This window comes from Bos indicus x Bos taurus, chromosome 1, assembly GCF_003369695.1.
Source record: "Bos indicus x Bos taurus breed Angus x Brahman F1 hybrid chromosome 1, Bos_hybrid_MaternalHap_v2.0, whole genome shotgun sequence".
Taxonomy (NCBI): Eukaryota; Metazoa; Chordata; class Mammalia; order Artiodactyla; family Bovidae; genus Bos; species Bos indicus x Bos taurus.
Window position 1 is genome coordinate 142426137 of NC_040076.1, and position 20029 is coordinate 142446165.

General features: G+C 44.8%; 1 long non-coding RNA gene across 1 annotated transcript; it reads left to right on the plus strand.

The window, feature by feature from the left end:
- The first annotated feature begins 967 nt into the window (after positions 1-967).
- Positions 968-18974, plus strand: LOC113895582. The gene is made up of 3 exons (XR_003511880.1): positions 968-1088; positions 1608-1882; positions 18840-18974. It is a non-coding gene; the product is annotated as an uncharacterized LOC113895582 (long non-coding RNA).
- Positions 18975-20029: the final 1055 nt, after the last annotated feature.

Below are 20029 nucleotides of genomic sequence, written 5' to 3' on the forward strand. Positions count from 1 at the left end.
AGAGTTGGAGGCAAGAATATTAAGAAGGCAGAATAGGAGAGTATTGGATTGGAAGCTTTTTAACGAAAAAGAAATGTTGGTGAGTTGATGCATCATTGACAGTTCACTGGGAATCAGTCTTCTAATCACACCAGACCTGGGTTCAATCCCTGGGTTGGGAACATCCCCTGGAGGAAGGCAGGGCAACCCCCTCCACTATTCTTGCCTGGAGAATCCCATGGATAGAGGAGCCTGGTGGGCTACAGTCTCGGTGGTCACAAAGAGTCAGACATGACTAAGGGACTAATCACACAGCACAGCACCTGATGAGAGGGCTTTAGGAGGAAGAGATCGAGTCCCAGTGCAGGCTGGAGAGAATCACAAAACACATCTCTTTTGCATGATCTTTTGGTGATGTCCTTGGGAAACCACTGACTTGGAGAATAAGAGGCCTCAGCGGGGTGGTAGGAAGGCGCTGGGGAGGGAGGTAGTGAAGAAGGACTCCCAGGGCACCGGCCACAGGGCAGTGACTTCTATTGGGATTATGGGTTTTGCCTGGGAAGCCAAATAGCCAGGTCCAAATTCAGGATCGATTACTGCTTCCCAGGTGGCGCTAGTGGTAAAGAACCTGCCTACCAGTGCAGAAGACATAAGAGATACAGGTTCGATCCCTGGGTGGGGAAGATCCCCTGGAAGAGGGCATGGCAACCCACTCCAGTATTCTTGCCTAGAGAATCCTGTGGACAGAGGACTACAGTCCATAGGGTCACACAGAGTCAGACGTGACTGAAGCGACTTAGCCTGCATTTGCTAACCTCCAGGGCCTCAGCTGCCCTGCTTTAAAGGAGGGAACAGAATTGCATCAGAATTGAGCAAGTGAATCTCCAATGGCCAATGATTTACCAATCATGCTTCAGTGATGAAGCCAGACTAAAAAAACCCACAGGAGTTGGAGAGCTTCCAGGTCGAACCTGACCAAACAGCGGGAAGGTGACGAAACTCACCTCCACAGGGGAGGAGACTCCTGCGCTCAGGACCCCTCTGGATGTCACCCTGGGGACCTCCTCCCCTGGCAGTTCATCTGTAGCCCTTATGAAAAACTGGCAGATGTAAGTAAAGTGCTTCCCTGAGTTCTGTGAGCTGTTCTAGGAAATGATCGAGCCCAAGGAGGGGGTTGTAGGACCCCCCGATTTATAGCCAGGTCAGACAAAGTGTGGGCACCAGGGACCCACTCCTTGGGGTTGGCATCCACAGTGGGGCTCGTCTCTTGAGGCTGAGCCATTAATCTGTGGGGTCTCAGCTAACGCTGTATGCTGTCAGACCTGAGTTGAATTGTGGGACAGCTGGTGTCAGAGCTGGAGAATTGGTTGAAATGGGGAAAAACCCACGTGTTTGGCATCAGAGTGAAGAGTAGGGAGTCAAAAGCGGAAGTTTCTCTTTACATAGAGATTGGAAGCAGCCTGGTGGTGGGCTGGGGCTGGGGGACAGGGAATGACTCTTAGTGGGTGCGGGGGTCCCTTCTGGGCAGTGAGATGTTTGGAACTAGAGGAAGTGTTAGTTGCTCAACACTGAATGGACTAAATGTGGCTGTACTCGTTCCAGTGGTTAATCGCTATGTATATTTTCAGTGAGTCGTGGTCTCTGCTCTCAAGACTCAATCTAGTTGAGAAGAAAAAGCATTGACTCAGCGCACAATCTGTTCCTGCAGGAAGCAATGAAGAGAAACACCAACCCCAGCCCATCCTCAGCTGCAGCCTCGGTCCCTCCGTTTGGCCCGACCTCTCTGGTCACTTCGGTTCTAAGATTGGCTGAGGACAGCCCGCCAAGGTGCCCACCCTGACCCAGCTCTTTCCCAGGGCCTGCTTGGGAATTTGGCCATACCTGGGAAGAGCACATTTCCCAGGTATGTGCTTTTCCTTATTCTCTGGGTTTAGATTTTTTGCTCCATTTCTTTCTCCTCTACTCTTTGAGAGGTACATACTTAACCCTGCTCTAGTTTTTCAGTGGTGCCATTGTGTTTTTAACTGTACACTCAGATTAACAAAATCTCAAATTACTAACTCTGCCCTCCTGCAAGATGTGAACACCTCGGGATCTTTCGCTCCAAATGTCGCCTTTCATTTGTGTGTTATTTTTGCCCAGTGTTTTGGAATCTACTCTGGTGTTTTAACAGCCCAAAGTGGACTGTGACCATTGTTACTTTTCACAGTCATTACTTGTGTGTATGCACCACTCCTCTCGTCTCTCTTTCTGCATCTGAGCATTCTTCCTCTGGCTGTCTAGCTCCTTTGACGGTTAACTCCCTTTGTTTTCATTTGAAAATGTCTTTTTTCCCCCCTGCAAACTTGAGAAATAATTTGGGCTTCCCTGGTGGCTCAGACGGTAAAGAATCTGCCTGCATTGTAGGAGACGGAGGTTCCATCCCTGGGTCAGGAAGATCCGCTGGAGAAGGGAATGGCTACCCACTCCAGTATTCTTGCCTGGAGAATCCTGTGAACAGAGGAGCCTGGCGGGCTATTGTCCATGGGGTTGCAAAGAGTCGACACGACGGAGTGACTAACACAAAACCTTTGCTGTGGAGACGTCAACTGTTAGTGCATCATTACTGTCAGGGTCGTTTAGCTTTTCTCTCCATGCGCTTTAAAATGAGTACCAGAGCATGGTGGGAAAGCCACAGAGAGAGGAATGAGGCAGAGATCAGGCAAGAGGAGTTTAAAATGAACCCAAGTATAAAATAAACTTAAATTTCACATCTGAAGATGGGCAGGAGCAAGGGAAAAAAAAAAAAAGAGGTGGTATGGGAGGAGTATGATGAATGGAAAGCCAGTGGGGAATGAATTGTTCGTTGGCTTTTCTTGCTCTGGTCCTCTTTTCTGCAGCTTGCTGAGTTACTTTGGGGCCGGGGCAAGTGGACCTAAGAACAGCAGACCTTGTGTGGTTGCTAAGAGGACAAAATGAGTTAACATTTGTAAAACATTTAGAGCAAGGCTTGACATATAATTTTTTACATGTTTATTAAATAAGCATCTTCCTGCTCTGTCATCCTTGGTGCAGTGCCTCATGGGCCAAAATGGCTGCTGGAGCACCAGCCATCATGACTGCATGCCAGAAAGGAGGATAGGACACAACATTTCCTCTCACTTTGGGGAAATGCAGTCCTCTGGCTAGGCAGCCACATGCCCAGCTAAATCAGGATTCCATCACTGAGGAGAAACATTCATTTTTATTATATGCTGCTGAGCATTCATCTCACTAAATCGTGTCATTTTTCTTTAATGACAAATCCCCATCTTCATTTTAATAGGGTCTTTCTACCTGAGTCATTTGTTCCTTCTCCCCTTAGGAGATTATGCCAGAGAAACAATCAAGTGTGTTCATCTACATACCACACACTACCTCAGGCTCCCTGGAAAAGCCCACCCCACCCGCTGTAGCTCAGTGTCCGTGACTGCCTTTAGGGGACGCAGAAGAAACTCGCCCCCAGCCCACAAGGAGGGGGCACACCCGGCAGGAGAGGCTGGACCGATGCTGAGCCTGACCACTCCTGTCCTTCTCATCTTCATGACTGAGTGACTCATTGTGAAGAAGAGGTAGTTATCCCACCATGGTTTTCCTTCTGTAACAAATATCCTGTGTTTTATCAAACTGTGGTGCTAAAAGAAGAGAAACAGAATATTGGAAAGAGGGAAATTGTGTGCCTGTAAGGGAGAGGAGAGATGGGTAAAAAGCCAATCAATCTAAAGGAAAGGGGGGTGAAAGGAGACACCTGTAAAGATGGATGCAGTAGCTAGAAAACACCAAACAAGATGGACAACCTTAGTGCTAAGTCTCCAAGCCAGGCTTCAGCAATATGTGAACCGTGAACCTCCTGATGTTCAAGCTGGTTTTAGAAAAGGCAAAGGAAGCAGAGATCAAATTGCCAACATCCGCTGGATCATGGAAAAAGCAAGAGAGTTCCAGAAAAACATCTATTTCTGCTTTATTGACTATGCCAAAGCCTTTGACTGTGTGGATCACAATAAACTGTGGAAAATTCTGAAAGAGATGGGAATACCAGACCACCTGATCTGCCTCTTGAGAAATTTGTATGCAGGTCAGGAAGCAACAGTTAGAACTGGACATGGAACAACAGACTGGTTCCAAATAGGGAAAGGAGTACGTCAAGGCTGTATATTGTCACCCTGTTTATTTAACTTATATGCAGAGTACATCATGAGAAACGCTGGACTGGAAGAAACACAAACTGGAATCAAGATTGCCGGGAGAAATATCAATAACCTCAGATATGCAGATGACACCACCCTTATGGCAGAAAGTGAAGAGGAACTCAAAAGCCTCTTGATGAAAGTGAGAGTGGACAGTGAAAAAGTTGGCTTAAAGCTCAACATTCAGAAAACAAAGATCATGGCATCCGGTCCCACCACTTCATGGGAAATAAATGGGGAAACAGTGGAAACAGTGTCAGACTTTATTTTTCTGGGCTACAAAATCACTACAGATAGTGACTGCAGCCATGGAATTAAAAGACGCTTACTCCTTGGAAGGAAAGTTATGACCAACCTAGATAGCATATTCAAAAGCAGAGACATTACTTTGCCAAAAAGGTTCATCTAGTCAAGGCTATGGTTTTTCCTGTGGTCATGTATGGATGTGAGAGTTGGACTGTGAAAAAAGCTGAGTGCCAAAGAATTGATGCTTTTGAACTGTGGTGTCGGAGAAGACTCTTGAGAGTCCCTTGGACTGCAAGGAGATCCAACCAGTCCATTCTGAAGGAGATCAGCCCTGGGATTTCTTTGGAAGGAATGATGCTAAAGCTGAAACTCCAGTACTTTGGCCACCTCATGCGAAGAGTTGACTCATTGGAAAAGACTCTGATGCTGGGAGGGATTGGGGGCAGGAGGAGAAGGGGACGACAGAGGATGAGATGGCTGGATGGCATTGCTGACTCGATGGACATGAGTCTGAGTGAACTCTGGGAGTTGGTGATGGACAGGGAGGCCTGGTGTGTTGTGATTCATGGGGTCGAAAAGAGTCGGACACGACTGAGCGACTGATCTGATCTGATAAATATAGTGGGCTTGTCAGTTATAAGACAGATTTCTTAGAGTAGAAAAAATACAGCCATCTGCTATTTACAAGAGACTTACGTAAAACATAATGAAGAAAAGGATTAAGGGAAGAGTTGGAAATAGACCAAGAAAGAAAGCAAGCTGATTCTGCAGTGTTGATACCAAGTGGCTTTGCAGCAAAGACACTTACTAACTAGAGATAACGAAGGTCCTTGTTTGGTAGTAAAAGGAACAATTCCTTAGGGAAGACAAACTTTGTGAGCTGTTAGGTGAATGTTTTCAAAGTATAAAAAGCCAAAATACATGGATGAAATTAATAGATCCTCAGCTGCTTCCCCTCCCTCACTTAATAATTAAGTCTGAAAGCCATCAGACTGGGCAAGGCAGTGGTGGAGCCCAGAGTGTGTGTGCGGGGTGGAGGGGGGTGGCGCATGAAGGGCAACACTGAGGGGCACAGGAGGGCACCTGGGGACCAGCCAGGGAGAGGAGGGGTCTGTGCTGGTGAGCCCATGGTGTCAGCAACCTGGCACAGGATTTTGGAGTCCAACAAAATGAGGATGCAGCCATGGGGTGTGGTCCCTGTAGGGCCCTGATACAGAGTTCCAACATGCAACATGTACTTATATAGAAACACACCCATGTAGAATGGTGTGTATTCAGGCAACTATTTCCTTGCTCTGTCCCAAGAGGCCTCTATAGCAATGAGCACACCCAGCGCCCAGATCTTGTTTCCAAATACCACTCTCCAGTATGTGGAACCAGCACCCCTTGGAGAAATAGCTGATGCTAAGACTTAGGAGAAAGGAGCAAGATGAGCCTGAAATCTTTTTGTATCAGAAAGAGAGAGCACAAAGAATGATGGAACATGGCCAAAGAGATACAGGAGGTGGGTCGAAGCCACTCTCATGGGCCAAATCAGGTACAGTTTCAGCTTCTCCACATCTCACCAACACTTGTTTCATTCGCTCATTTTGTTTATAACGACCATCCTATATGGGTGTGAGGTGGTATCTTACTGCAGTTTTGATGTGCATTTCCTTAATGATCAGTGATGTTAAGCATCTTTTCATGTGCTTATTAGCCATTACATATCCTTAGGGAAATGTCTACTTGAGCCCTTCATCTATTTTTGAATCACATTGTTTGTTTTATATTAATCCCTTACCAGATATAATTTGCAAATATCTTCTTCCATTCTGTAATTGCCTTTTTACTCTGAGAGTGTTGTTTGCACGAATTTTTTCAGGTTTTTATTTAAAACTTATTGTAATGGGGTCCATGCAAAAGGAGAGGGTGAGAGGTGGGGAACTTGCAGGGGACACAGGAGCACGATGCCATAGCTAGGGCCACAGCTTCTGTTGGGAGGAGAGGGATGAGAAGAAACGGCCAGGATTGGGGCTGGGGGCAGGGGTGGGAGACAGAAGGGGGAGACACTGTGGCTGCATTCCCCACCCCCAGGAAGCACCTCTACCCTGGAACCGCCCCTCACTTACCCTGACCCTCTAAGAGTCCACCTCTTTGCCCACCTCTGGCCCTAGTGGCTCCTTCTTTTGCTCCCTTTGACTTGTTTTCCCTGACAGATGCTCAAGCAGGATGATGTTCAGGGCCTGACCCCAAACAACCCCACCTAATGCAGGCACAACCTTGGCCTTCCCTGCTTCTGCCCTTTCTCAGATCTCACCTTTCCCATCTGTGGGACAATCTCTGATTTCCCTCCTTCCTCTCCCCCTCTTCCTTGGATGGGGGGGGGGGGCGGGGGGGAAGCACTGCCTCTCCAGGGAGGGGCAGCAGATAGTAGCAGGGGTGCTGGAAGGAGGTAAGCAAGAAGGACCATCAAAGGAGAACTCCCTCAAACTCCTGGAAGGACAGGGCAGGGGTGACAAGGAGGAGAGGGGTGAGGGCAGTGGCCACTGCTGTCCTCTGATGCCCCTGCCCACGGTCCAGGCGCCAGGTATGGGGATAGGTATGTTGGGGGCCAGGTCTAATAGGGAGGAGAGAGCGGCAGGAGAAACACATTGTTAAAACCTAGCGAATTCCACTAAGAAAACGTTTCTTCGTCCTCTCCCTTCTGGAGGCTCTTTGCTTGGTGGGGGAAGTAGTGAGAAGCTGGTGTGAAGAGGAGATGGTGCCAAGGGACCATTCTCCCCTCTCCCCCACCCCACCCTCCCCAACCTGGAGCTCACTGGGGCTGGGAGGGAAGTGGCCGAGAGCTCACAGGCACCCCCGAGAGGGAGCCCACAGCTGTGGGCAGGGGGACTGCCGCTGCCATTGGGCAGACCTCACCTGTACCTCTGTTGCAGAGCTCTCAGACATGGTGAGGGCCCTGGCTTCGCACCTTCGTGTGGCCCGAAATATAAGCTGAGCTCGCATCTCGCTACACACACGACACGGCACCATCTCCTCACGTTGTCCCGTGTGTGCCCGAGGTCCATCCTTCGTAGCAAAGCCTGCTTCACATTTCTCTCATTTGAAGGGCTAGGGTTAGTATGCACAAAATTTTCACCAAGTCAAATCTGTCTATTTCGTTGACCGTGTCTTTTCTCTTATTGCTGGTATCACATCCAAGAAATCATTGCCAAATCTAAAGTCACAAAATTTTACCCCTGTGCTTCCTTCTAAGAGTTTTATTGTTTTAGGTCTTAATGTAGATCTTTGATTCATGGTGAGTTCATTTTTGTATGTGGTTTAGGCAAGGATCCAACTTCATTCTTTTGCATGTGGGTATCTAGTTTTTCCGAATCCACGTGTTAAAAAAACTGTCCTTCCCTCATTGAATGGTCTTGGCACCCTTATCAGAATCATTTGACCATATGTGCAAGTGTTTATTTCTGGGTTATTCTATTCCATTAATCCATATGTCTGTCATTATGCCTGTTCCACAATATTTTGATTTCTGTAGCTTTGAAATAAAGGAGTGTGAGTCCTCTGGCTCTGTTCTTTGAGATTCTTTCAGCTAATTGGGCTTCCCCGAGATTCTGTGTGAATTTTACAATGAGTTTTTCTATTTCTGCAAGAAGCGCCAGATTTCTTGGAATTTTGATAGTTATTGCATCTATCACTTTGGGTAATATTGACATGTTGGCAATACTCGACATTCCAATCCATGAACATGGACTGTGTTTCCATTTATTTATGTCTTCTTTAATTTCTTTCAGAAATGTTTCGTAGTTTTCACTGTATAATGCTCTCACCTTCTGGGTTAATTCCTGAGTATTTTATTCTTATGCTATTATGAATGGAATTGTTTTGGAATTTTCTTTCCAGATTGTTAATTGTTAGTGTATAGAAATGCAACAGATTTTTGTGTGCTGACTTTGTATCCTGCTACTTTGTTGAGTTCATTTATTAATTCCAACAGTTGTTTGGGGGGTTGGGGGTTTTTTGTGGAATCCTTAGGGATTTCGGCATATAATACCATACATCTGCAAACAGAGACTATTTTACTTCTTCCTTTCCACTTCCAATACCTTTTTCTTGCATAATTGCTTTGTTTAGAACTTCTAGTACTAGTTGAATAACAGGGGCAAAAGCACCCTTGCCTGTTTCTGATCTTGGAGGAAAAGATTTCGATCTCTCACCGTTGAATGTGGTTTTCACCATAGGATTTTCATACATGGCTTTTATTATGTTGAGGTCGCTTCCCTCTAGTTTGTTGAGTGTTTTATCATGAAAGGCTATTTAATTAAATTTTTTTCTGCATTGAGATGATTATGGTGGGGGAGGTTCCTTCATTCTGTTAACGTAGTCTAGTACATTGATCAATTTTCATATGTTAAACTATCTTGCACTCCAGGAATAAATCCAACTTGGTCATGGTGTACAATCCTTTTAACATGCTGCTGAATTCAGTCTGCTAGTATTTTGTGAAGGATTTTTACATCAATTTTCAAAAGGGATATTGCTCTGTAGTTTTCTCTTACAGCTTCTTTTTTTCTGACTTTGGCATCAGAGCAATGATGGTCTTACAGAATGAGTTAGGAAGTGTTCCCTCCTCTTCAATTTTTTGGGAAAAGTTTGAGGACTGATATTACTTCTTTGAATATTTAGTTGAATTTACCAGTTAAGCCAGCAGGTCCAGGGTTTTCCATTGTTGGGAAATTTTTGATTATTGATTCAATCTCCTTACTAGCTATAGGTCTACTCAGATTTTCTATTTCTTTGTGATGTTGTCTTGGTAGGTTTTGTGTTTCTAGGAATTGTCTACTTCATCTAAGTTATCCAATTTGCTGGTATACAATTATTCACAATATTCTCTTAAAATCTTTGTCATTTCTGTAGAATTGGTAGTCAAGTTCACACTTTCATTTCTGATTTTAGTAATTCGAATCCTCCCTCTCTGTTTCTTAGTCTATCAAACTAAAGGTTTGTCAATTTTTGTTGATCTTTTTGAAGAACTAACTTGGTGTAATGAATTTTCTGTTTTTCTATTCTCTATTTTAGTGTATCCCTGTTATAATTTTTTTATTACTTTCTTCTTTCTGGCAGCTTTGGATTTAATTTGTTCTTCTTCCTAGTTCCTTAAGTTAGAAAGGTTATTGACTTGATATCTTTCTTGTTGTTTAATGTAAGTGTTTTATAGCTATTAATTTCCCTCTTGGCTTTCGCTGCATCCCATAAATTTTAGTATGTTGTGGTTTCATTTTCATCTGTCTCTAGTTATAGTCTAATCTCCCTCATGACTACGTTGATCCATTGATTAAGAGTGAGCTGCTTAATTTCCACAATTTCATGAATTTTCCAGTTTTTTCTTCTGTTACCAATTTCTAACATTATCCCATTGTAGTCAGAGACGAGTCTTGTTGTATTATATCTATATTTTCGTATCTATTGAGACTTAATCTGTGGCCTAACACATGGTCTGTCCTGGAGACTCTCCCACGTGTACTTGAATGTATGTTCTGTGGTGTGTTCTGTGTATGTCTGTTACGTCTAGCTGGTTTTTTGCACTGAGTCCCCTATTTCCTTACTTATCTTCTATCTAGTTGTTTTATCCACTATTGAGAGTGGGGTTTGAAGTCTATTACCATAGAACTGTCTATCTTACCATATAACTGTCTTTAATTCTGTCAGTTTTTGCTTCATATCTTTTGCTGGTCTGTTATTAGGTGTATAAATGTTTACAACTGTTAGAGCTTCTTGCTGAACTGAACATTTTGCTAATATATAATGTCCTTCTCTGCCTCTTGCAGTCTTTTTTAAAGTTTTATATATATATTAGTACAACCTGCTGTATTTTGGTTACTGTTCGCATGGAGTATCTTTTTCCACCCTTTTACTTTCAATCTATTTGTATCTTTGAATCTAAAGTAAGCCTCCTGTAGACAGCCTGTAGCTGTCATTTGCATCTACTCTGCCAAGCTCTTTTGACTGCAGAATTTAATCCATGCACATTAAGAGTAATTATTGATGGAACTCCCCTGGTGGCCCAGTGCATAAAAGTCCACCTGCCAATGTGGGAGACACGGGTTTGATCCCTGTTCTGGGAATATTCCATGTGCCGCAGGGCAATTAGGTCCATGTGCCACAACTACTGAGTCTGTGCTCTCGTGCCCGGAGCCACAGCTACTGGAGCCTGCATGGTCTAGAGCCTGTGCTCTGCAACAGGAGGAGCCGCCACAGTGAGAAGCCCACACACCACAGAGAGGAGCCCTTGCTCGCTGCAACTAGAAAAAGCCCATGAGCAGCAACAAAGACCCAGCTTAGCCAAAAATAATTTTTTTAAGTAATTACTGGTAAAGAGGGACTTACTTCTGCCACTTTTATGTTTTCTATCTGCTGTATAGCTTTTTTATCCCTGATTTTCAGCATTACTGTCTTCTTTTGTGCTTAGTTGATTTCTCATCAGGAAATATTTAATGCCTGGCTCATCTCCTTTTGCATATATCCTGTAGCTATTTTCCTTGTAACTACCATGAGGATTACATGTAGCATCCTAAAGTTATAGCACTCTAATTTTAATTTCCAGCAGCTTGACTTCAGTAACATACAAGACCTCTGCTCCCTGACAGCTCCACTCCCACGCCTTCTCCTTGGCAATTTCACGGAATTACATCTTTATACACTGTGTCCCACAGGGCCCTCCGGCTGTCTTCGCTTTTCTTCAATCTTTTTTTCTTTCTGTTACTCAAACTTGGTAACTTCAACTGTCTTATCCAAAATAGCACTGATTCTTCTGCCCACTCAAATCTGCCTCTGCATTCATCAAGCAAACTTTTCATTTCAGTTGTAAGCTCCAGAATTTCTTTTTGGTTTCTTTTTAGGTTTTCTTTATTGGTCTTTATTTAGGTCTGTTTATTGATATTTCCATTTTGTTCTCATATCATTTTCTTGACTCTCTCTACATCCTCCTCTAGTCCTTTTCATCTTTAAGGCAGTTGATTTAAAGTCTTCGCCTAGTTGATCTGCCCTGAGTTCTGTCAGGGACAGTTTCTATTGATTTTTTTTTTCCTTTGAATGGACCATACATACCTGTTTCTTTGAATGCCTTGTGATTTTTTTTTGAAAACTGGACATTTGAATCTAATGTCCTAGCTCTGAAAATCATATTCTCCCCTCTTTCCCCTCAGATTTTTCCCTCTTTTCCAGGGTTTTGCTGTTGATTGTTTTATTGATTTTGTTTTTTAATTATTGTAGGCTGTCTGTGCTATACCTGTGGCATAAACTTAGTCTTCTAAGGTCCTTTCTGAGCATTTCCCTGGATATATAGTTACTTTCTAGTTTTCCCCATATGTGCAGTTGTTTCTGGATGTTCTAATCTCTAATCTTTAAGAAAAGGACAAAGTGAAAAATGAAGGAGGATATAAAGGGGATGCCAGCCCTTAGGTCCCCTGGCAGTCGCTTCCGCCTGAGGGGGAGGGACTTGCAGTGATGGGAAGGTGCACCTCTGTGACTGGAGCAGCAACCTGCCATCAGAACACAAATCCCCCAAAGCTGCAGGACAGGGTCCTACTCCCCATATCAATTCCCAGGGTCTATGCAGGTGGCTCCAAGATCATGGGCACAGCCACCTGCCCTGGGCTAGAGACGGGGGTTCGGTAGATGCTACTGTGCAAGAGCTTAATTTTACCAAAATTAACCACTCTTTACCACCCAGCCCTTCCCCCTTGAAATTGTAAGGCTTCAACGGACTCAATTTCAAAAGCAGTTGCATCATTCAGGGCCAGTGCTGTGGTCCACGGAGACGGCAATGGCAACCCACTCCAGTACTCTTGCCTGGAAAATCCCATGGAGCCCGGTGGGCTGCAGTCCATGGGGTCATGAAGATCCCATGGAGCCCGGTGGGCTGCAGTCCACGGGGTCATGAAGAGTCAGACATGATGAAGCGACTTAGCAGCAGCAGCAGCAGCTACGGTCGAGGTGGGGAGACGGATTCTGCAGCTTCCTACTCTGGCCTTTTCCCAGAATCCTCCCTCATAACTCTGAGTACCTGCTACACATGGGAACGGACGAAGTTCAGGGACATCAAGATGAAGGAAACAGTGTCTTATCTCAAGAAGACAACCACTGACATGGGAGAAATTGGACGTTGCAGCCAGGAAAACTGATGCAACCCCTGGCTCTGGTGCCTACAGCTGTGTAACCCTGGAGTCCACAGCTCTGTTTGTTCCGAGTATCAGGCTCCCGACCCAGAAAGCATTATGATAGTAACTGCTGTGAAAATTCAGCAGAATGGCCCAGGAGAGCACCTCCTGTGGTGGTCAGCACTCAGGAAACCATTTTTTTCCTATCTCCATGGAAACAGCCCTCAAAGTCCTCAGACTCACTCTGCCCCAAAGCTGAAAATCTCAGAGGGGAAACCATTTTCAAAATCAAAAGAGTGACCTCTCAGAACAGATTGCTCTAGCCTGCTGTGATCCCGAGCAGAGGTGTGCCCTATGCCTGCCAGGGGACAAGCCAGACCTGCCCAAGGTTAGGTAAGACGTAGGAACTAAAGGGGAGACCCAAAACACGGAAACCTGAAATTCTAAACCCAGGTCTACATTCATTCAGTCAGTCATCCATTCGTTCATTTGGTGGTTCAATCGTCCATTCATCCTTTCTATCATCCATTTGCCCATTCGATCAATCATCCACTTGATCATTCAATTGTCCGTTCATCATTCAATCAATCGTCCATTCAATCATTGATTCTTTCAATCATCCATGCCTGCAGTGGACACACTTGCACGCTGTGAAGGACACACATAGGTGTGTATCAGGCAGGACACACACAAGGACAGTCACAGAGACTCAGATGCAGTGGCCCAGCGCTCCAGCCAGCACAGCTGTAAGGCAAGGCACCCTCCCAACAACATGATGAATTGCACACTGTGATGCAAAATGAAAAAGCCAGACACAATCGAGAATATAAGAAAGGATTCCATGTGCATCAAGTTCAAAAAAAGGCAAAGCAGTCCATGGTATTAGAAATCAGGGTTGTGAATCGGGGGAGTGGAAGGGGAGAGTACAAGAAGACTCAGGGGCAAGGGGCTCCCCCTGCTGCTGGCATGCTGTCTTCTGGCTTGGGAGTGGATCACATGGGTGGCCAGGATGGTGAAAAGTCAAGCTTGCCATGTGCTGTGACAGACTGGCTTTCGGGATAAAAACTAAGAGTAGAAAGAGCTGGTGAGCAGGATTTGACAGGCACAGGCTGTTCTGGATTAGGAGCCGAGAGCATTTAGCAGTGTGAAGGGCTGAATGCTAGTACTGCACTCCTGGTGAACACCTGCTGGTGAACCTCACTGCCCACAGCCCCAGCAGGGTCCAGGAGAGACACAGATGCTTGCTGGCTCTGCAATTAGAGGGGACAGGCAGATGGTGCATGGATCTGGATGGTCCCAAGGGCTCAGGCAGACATGATCAGCTTTACAACAGACGTAGACCAGACAGCCAGCCCTCGTGTGAGCATCGTCCTCCGTTCTAGACTGCTGCAGCCTCAGAAAAATGACATCTGAGCTCTGGACCACCACAATCCCTACCCCTCTGCAGGTCACCTCTGATTATCTGGGCATCTCCCACCTGGGTTCCCATTCTGATGTTCAGCAGGAGAAAGTCAGAGAAAGGGTCAGGGTGAGGATGGAGGGTGGTCTGTCCAGATGGGGTTCATTGCTGCAGGTCTGTGGCACCTCTCCAGGATTTGCTGTGACCCATACTTCCTTTCTCTCAATGCATTTAGACTGAGAGCTGATATGGAATTGCAGCAGTAATATAAAAGCTTGTATTCCTGACCAGCTTTGTATCCTCAGAGCCTGGCACACAGTGGGGGCTCAGTACTTCTTCAGTGACTTAATATAGTTTCCTCCAGCTTACAATTTTAAATATAGCAATATATACAACACAAGGCTTCCCAGGTGGTGCAGTGGTAAAGAATCCACCTGCCAACACAGGAGACACAGATTCAATCCCTGGGTCAAGAAGATGCCCTGGAGAAGGAAATGACAACCCACTCCAGTATTCTTGCCTGGAAAATTCCATGGATCCTGGCAGGCTACAATCCATGCAGTCGCAAAGAGGCAGACACGACAGAGCACACACACACACATATGTAACACACATTTCTTACTCTAGCTGAGCTAATATTTTTAAGATAGAAGTCACTTCTTTTTTTAATATTTATTTGGCCGTGCCAGGTGGTAGCTGCAGCACACGGGACCTTCGCTCTTTCTCGCAGCAGGATCTTTTAGTTTCAGCCTGCAAACTCTTAGCTGTGGCATGTGGAGTCTGATTCCCTGACCAGGGATCAAACCTGGGTGTCCTGCTTTGGAAGCTTGGAGTCTCAGCTACTGGACCACCAGAGAAGTCCCTGAGCTGATATTTACTAAGGGCTTATTACATGACAGGCCCTGCTGTAAGCAAGACACGGATGAATACGTGTAGTTGCCCCTGCGTGTAATTTTCGCAGCTCTGACCAGTGGCGTTGCTACCGCCCTCCTTGTATGGATGACACAGTGGCAGAGGAGAGCTATGCAACACCCACGATCACAACCCGTCATCTCATCTAAGCCTCCTGTTATGGACTGAATGTCTGAATCTCCCTGCGATCCACACGTTGACATCTTAATGCCTGGTGTGATGGTATTAGGAGGTGAGGCCCTCGTGAATGGTGTCAATGCCCTCACTGCTCACAGTGCAGTGGCTCTTGGGAACCTGTTTCCTTGGAAACAGCCTAGATCTTCCTGCTTCCCTAAGGCCATCATGCTGATCCCCCATCTCTCGGGATGTTGTAGCACCCATCACACTGCCGTGAACACTGGACAAGAGCTCGATGCTCAGTTGATGGTGACCAGAGAGCAAATCAGAATGACAGTTCATTGGCTGGCTGGGTTGTATTTACTGTTGGAATTTCATGTAAGACAAGGCATCTTCCAGGCTTGTCTCCAACTGGCCTCCCCAGCTGTGGTCACTCTACTCCCAGAATGTTCTCAATGTTGCCACACATGTACCCTCCACACCACCTTCAGTGCAAGGCCAGGAGAGACGGGCCAGAAGAGACAGCCTCCTGGCACAAGGCAGGCCCATGCTTTTCCCCACAGGGTGAACCTGACATCTTCACCTGGGCCAGAGGCCGAAAAGGACAAAGGTCATTGGTGGTGCGAGAGCAAGGGTCTATCTATTCTCTTTCATTTCTTCTTTTGTTTACTTGGGTCCTCTCTCTTTTCTTCTCAGTGAAACTTATTAGAAGTTTGTCACTTTTATGTTTAAAGAAAAAACAGCTCTTTTTTTTATATTGTTTTTATTTCTGATAAAATAAAAATTCGGATTCATTTCCTCTCTGATCTTTATTATTTCTTTCTCTTTGCTGACTTTTGGTTTTGTTTGTTCTTCTTTTTTTAGGTGGTAGATTAGGTTGCTTATTTGACAGTTTTCTTATTTCTGGAGGAAGGCCTATATTGCTATGAACTTTCCTCTTAAAACTTTTAACAGCATGACATTGGATTTTTAAGTCTGTATTTTCATTTTCCTTTGTCTCAAGGTCTTTATTGACACAGAATAACTTGAGTATTACTAACCCATGTTCCTGGGAGAAAGAAATTTACTATCTAAAGGTCAGTATTTTGTCCAGTTCCTTTGTCTTTGACTTAACAGTTGTTGCCATTGAGTCACTAAGTCATATCCAACTCTTTTGCAACCCTGGGACTATAGCCCTCCAAGCTTCTCTGTCCATGGAATTCTCCAGGCAAGAATACTGGAGCGGGTTGCCATTTCCTGCTCCAGGGGATCTTCCAGACTCAGGGATCAAACTCAAGTCTCAGGGATAAAACTCAAGTCTCCTGCATCACAGGCAGATTCTTTACCACTGAGCTACAGGGAAGCCAGACTTAACAGTATCCAGTTAAAACACTGCTCTCCAAAATAACTGATGTTGATTGTTGGTTCTTTCCCTTCCCACCTCCTTCACAGGGGCTCAGTACTCATTGTAAGAGTTAGGTTCATTTGTTACCATTTGTTTTTATTTCCCCACTCATCATGGTTGCTTTTCATTGTTTATTTGAGGGTGCACTACTATGGTTCTTGGGTGGCCCTATGTGGCATGGCTTGTAAGAGTAGAAATAGAGGAAAACGATAGAACGGGAAAGACTAGAGATCTCTTCAAGGAAATTAGATACCAAGGGAACATTTCAGGAAAAGATGGGCACAATAACAGACAGAAACAGTATGGACCTAACAGAAGCAGAAGATATTAAGTAGAAGTGGCAAGAATACACAGAACTATACAAAACAGATCATGACCCAGATAACCGTGATGGTGTGATCACTCACCTAGAGCCAGACATTCTGGAGTGTGAAGTCAAGCGGGCCTTAGGAAGTATCACTTCAAACAAAGCTAGTGGAGGTAATAGAATTCCAGCTGAGCTATTTCAAATCCTAAAAGATGATGCTGTGAAAGTGCTGCACTCAATACACCAGCAAATTTGGAAAACTCAGCAGTGGCCACAAGACTAGAAAAGGCCAGTTTTCATTCCAATCCCAAAGGGCAATGCCAAAGAACATTCATACACAATTGCACTCATCTCACACTCCAGCAAAATAATGCTCAAAATTCTCCAAGTGAGGCTTCAACAGTATGTGAACAGAGAACTTCCAGATGTTCAAACTGGATATAGAAAAGGCAGAGAGGAACCAGAGATCAAATTGCCAACATCTGTTGGATCATGAAAAAAGCAAGAGAGTTCCAGAAAAGCATCTACTTCTGCTTCATTGACTACGCAAAGCCTTTGACTGTGTGGATCACAATAGACTGTGGAAAATTCTTCAAGAGATGGAAATACCAGACCACCTTACCTGCCTCCTGAGAAATCTGTATACAAATCAAGAAGCAACAGTTAGAACCAGACATGGGACAATGGACTGGTTCCAAATTGGGAAAGGAGTATGTCAAGGGTGTATATTGTCACCCTGCTTATTTAACTTATATGCAGAGTGAAAGTGAGTGAAGTCACTCAGCCATGTCTGACTCTTCGCAATCCCATGGACTGTAGCCTATCACGCTCCTCTGTCCATGGGATTCTCCAGGCAAGAGTACTGGAGTGGGTTGCCATTTCCTTCTCCAATATGCCATTTCCTTCTCCAATATGCAGAGTACATGATGTGAAATGCCAGAGTGGATGAACCACAAGCTGGAATCAAGATTGCTGGCAGAAATATAATAACCTCAGATATGCAGATGACACCACCCTTATGGTAGAAAATGAAGAGGAACTAAAGAGCCTCTTGATGATAGTGAAAGAGGAAAGTGAAAAAGCTGGCTTCAAATTCAACATTCAAAAAACTAAGATCATGGTATCTGGTCCCATCATGGAAACAATGGAAACATTGACAGACTTTATTTTCTTGGGCTCCAAAATCACTGCAGATGGTGACTGCAGCCATGAAATTAAAAGATGCTTGCTCCTTGGAAGAAAAGCTATGACCAATCTAGATGCCATATTAAAAAGCAGAGACATTACTTTGCCAACAAAGGTCCATCTAGTCAAGGCTATCAGTAGTCATGTATGGATGTGAGAGTTGGACCATAAAGAAAGCTGAGCACCAAAGAATTGATGCTTTTGAACTGTGGTGTTGGAGAAGATTCTTGAGAGTCCCTTGGACTGCAAGGAGATCAAACCAGTCAATCCTAAAGGAAATGAGTCCTGAATATTCATTGGAAGGACTGATGCTGAAGCTGAAGTTCCAATACTTTGGCCACCTGATGCAAAGAACTGACTCACTGGAAAAGACCCTGATGCTGGGAAAGCTTGAAGGCAGAAGGAGAAGGGGGCAACAGGGGATGAGATGGTTGGATGGCATCACCGACTTGTTGGACATGAGTTTGGGCAACCTCCAGGAGTTAGTGATGGACAGGGAAGCCCTGGGCAACCTCCAGGAGTTGGTGATGGACAGGGAAGCCCGGCATGCTGCAGTCCATGGGGTGGCAAAGAGTAGGACACAACTGAGTGACTGAACTGATTATGGTTCTAAGAATGGGAGATTTAACCAAAAAAAGTAGTTCAGGGTTAGGACCCTGTACTTCCACCACAAAGGACATACATCTATCCCTGGACGGGAAACTAAGATCCTGCCGTGAGGTGCAGCCAAAACCAAAGTACCCTTGAATGAAATTTGCTCCCACTCCCACCCACCCCCACAGGTAACCAAACACCCTCTGCAGTTGCTAGTTTATCCTGCATTTCTCTGCACAAGTGAGCAGGTGTCTGTGTCTTTTCTTCGACCCCCATCTTTCTTACATGAATGGACCATGCTACAGATGTACTCATGCGTGCAGTCCTTACATGTATCAGTAAGTCCCAGTAATCACTCTGCTTCTGTTCACAGAAATCGTCTTCATTCATGGGTACAGCTGCACCGTGTGGATACACCCTGTTTATTTAACCCTCCCTGTGTGGGCATTTGCACTGGTTCCAACATTTTGCAGTGACAAATCATGCTCAATAAATAACCTCACAGGTATGTGTTTTCATATTGTTTGACAAGTATCCTCAGGATGGATCCCAAGAAGTGGGAGGAGAAGGACATGAGTGCATGCGTGGTTTTGCTAGTTATTGCCACATTTCCCTCCAGAAGGGTTGGGCAGGTTTGCATGCCTTCTAGCAACCTACAAGAGGGCGTTTCCCCAGATCCTCCCCATCCTACTGTGCAATTATTTAAGGTTTTGGCAGTGTGGTAAGTGAGAAATAGTATCTCACTATTGTTTTAATTTGCATTTCTCTAGTTATGAATAAGGTTGAATATATTTTTTCATGTTTGAGTCTTTTTTTTAAATCTTTTTGCAAACTATTTGGGTCTTTTCCCTGTCTGTTTTTTAGTCTTTTGTCAATTTTTAAAAGAGCTCTTGATACATTAAGTGTACTACAAAGGGACAGACAGAGACAACTCTTTGTAGTCTATGTTGTAAACCTTTTCTCTGAGTTTTTCAGTTCAGTTTTTATCTGGTTTATGGTGTTTTCTGTCATGCAAATATTTCTTATTTGTATGTAGTCAAATGTATCAAACCTTTTCCTTTATTGCCTCTGGATTTTGCATCAGAGGCCCTCCCTACACCATAGTTAACAACAAATCCACCTCTCTTTTCTTCCATTCCTTGTGTGGCCTTATTTTTTACTTCCTAATTTACTTGGATTTTATTCTTGTGTATAGAGTTATGCTATTGTTCAGTCACTAAGTCATGTCTGGCTCTTTGCAACGCCATGGACAGCAGTAGGCCAGGCTCCTGCATTCCAAACTCTCCCGGAGTTTGCTCAAACTCATGTCCATTGAGTCGGTGATGCCATCCAACCATCTTGTCCTCTGTCCACCTCCTTCTCCTCATGCCCTCGATCTTTCCCAGCATCAGGGTCTTTTCCAATGAGTCGGCTCTTCGCATCAGGTGGCCAAAGTATTGGAGCTTCAGCATCAATCCCTCTGGTGAATATTCAGGGTTGATATCCTTTAGGATTGGCTGGTTTGATCTCTTTGCAGTATGGAAATAATTTTATTTTCTTCCAAATGACAATCCAATTGTCCCA